Source organism: Pygoscelis adeliae, unplaced genomic scaffold (assembly GCF_000699105.1).
Source record: "Pygoscelis adeliae isolate BGI_AS28 unplaced genomic scaffold, ASM69910v1 Scaffold802, whole genome shotgun sequence".
Taxonomy (NCBI): Eukaryota; Metazoa; Chordata; class Aves; order Sphenisciformes; family Spheniscidae; genus Pygoscelis; species Pygoscelis adeliae.
In genome coordinates this window covers 4,994-7,144 of record NW_008824248.1, presented here as the reverse complement: position 1 = coordinate 7,144, position 2,151 = coordinate 4,994, and the positions used below count along the sequence as shown (strand labels likewise).

General features: G+C 57.2%; 1 long non-coding RNA gene across 1 annotated transcript; it reads right to left on the bottom strand.

Moving 5' to 3' along the window:
• Nucleotides 1-1,087: 1,087 nt before the first annotated feature.
• Nucleotides 1,088-2,151, bottom strand: LOC103926423. The gene is made up of 3 exons (XR_664079.1): nucleotides 2,076-2,151; nucleotides 1,808-1,915; nucleotides 1,088-1,305 (listed from the first exon to the last, which is right to left on the bottom strand). It is a non-coding gene; the product is annotated as an uncharacterized LOC103926423 (long non-coding RNA).

Here is a 2,151-nt window from a genome sequence, read left to right as displayed (position 1 = left end):
AGGGGGACATTGCCGGGGCCTGATTAAAAGCCTCCAGCCCGGTTCTTCACCGGCCTGAAAGGCGGCCTCGGTACGAAACCGGGGTTATCCCCGCAGCCCTGCGAACAAAACTGAACACACACACACACACCCCCTGCCAAAAGGCGTTCAGCGGGCTGGGCCTGCGCCAGAGAGACCCAACATGGCGGCGCCTCCTGCGGGCCGCGGGCGGGCGGAGCCGCTTCCCGCAGCAACCGGCCTGAAAGAAACGCCCGCGTGGGTTAACGTTGGCCGTCCCGCTCTTAACGTCTTTTGCTGTGCGTCCCGAGTAATTCAAGGAGGAGGCTTTTTCCGGCTGCCGTCACTCTTGTTCCCTTGCAAACGGGTTGGGAAAAGATCGGCCTGGCCTACAAACCTACTCGTGGGGCAGCACCCACCTAGAAGGGCTGTAACCGGGTCCTAAGCTGCCCAGATACGTGTAATAAACTATAATCCTGTCTCTTGCTATATGCACGCTCGTTAAAGGGGGCTTGTTTATTCCACGCTGACGTGCTTCTGACCAGAAACGTCCCGACTCCTGCGGTTCCACCCCCCTCCCTGCTCAACCCGTGTCCAAGACTATTCTCTAAATCCAATCGAAGTCCTTCCTGCTCGAAACTCTGAGCTCGGGCTCATCTTGCCTGTTGGTTTGTTCGGGAGTACCGGTAAACCTGACTTACGATGATACTACGTGTTTTGTCGTGCTGCAAGACGATTCAAGCGTTCCGCGGGAACGGCGGCGTCTGCCTCCCCAGGGACCGCGGGCGCCGCGAAGGCCCGGCAGCTGTCGGACGTTTACGTCTCCCCCGGCGTTCCCCGGTACGGCGGGGAGCCTCTTGAACTCGAGTTGTTATTCTTAAATCAGGCGTACGTGCGCACGTAAAACGAGTCGTAACGAAACCGGTAACGTGTTCGTCCAACGTAACTGTACGCTCAGCGTCCTAGGAAGGGATCGAGATGGGAAGGTGTCAGGGTGATGGGAGGAAAAAAAAACCACCGTCCTCAGTTAAAAAGTCTCAGTGAGAAGTGAAAAAGCGTGAATTTAAAACACAGAGGCAGAGCGGGTTTGGGGGAAGGGGTTCTTTTCGGGTGGGCATTAGACCTGTACGTCTCCTGTAGCGGTGGCAGATGTAATACAAGACTCACCCAGTGGCTCTGTTTAATATGCACCTGTGATCAGGTAACGACCTGCATCCTTTACGGTCTTCCTCCATGACTCCTCAATCCCCTTGTGAGCCAACGACTTGTCAGACACAAGGTCGCCGCTGTGGATCGTGGATTTGGGCCCTGGGAGGGAAATACGGGCTCACGGTTAACGTGCACCCATTCCCGATTACTCACGCGCTCCGATGCCCATTTCCTATCAAAACCCCTTGCTCTATCACAGCGGCTCCCTCTACACTTCCCGCTGAGCATAAATGAGCTTTTTCGGTCCAGCACGAGGCCTGGCAGCTGCAGTAGAAAGCAAGTTCGAATAAAAAGCTCTCCGACCTGATCTCTGGTCCCACCCTGTGCCCCCCAGCCGCCTGCTGCTCCCTCAGACGCCTCCCTGCACCTCTCCGATGCTTTTTGTTCCCCAGCACCATTTTCCCACCTGGGCTGTCCCACAGCTCAGCGCGCAAAGACCTACATCCCTCCCCGCCCCTGGCTGCTGCTTTTATTTCATTTTTCAATCCACCTTTCCCTCACGGTAGGCCCACATTCCTCCTCATCGAACGTGGAAACGGCCACCAAAAGGCTTTTGGTGTGTCTGAGAGAATACGGTCTTTAATGCCGGGGTGACATTTACCTGCTCTTCCTTGCTTCAGCTGCCCGGAAGAGCATCCCCTGTCTCACATGGGTCCGTACAACTGAAATCTGGGTGCCGAAAAAGATTTCCCAGGAAAGGAGCTGCCGCCTGCGGAGAAACAAACGTGACTGACGCCGAAGAGGAGACGTCTGCACCCTCACGTCCCCCACTGAACACGGAGGTCTGCCCCCGCAGCCCCCCTGCTTTGCCGGCAGCCATTTCCCTCTCCTGCTCTCCCAACCCTGGGGGTGAGCGGCCCCCTACTCACCGCCTCGCCTCCATAATTTGGGGGACAAGCAGCTCTCCGGAAGTCTCCCCCAAACCCGAGCCGCGTCCCCTGGGGC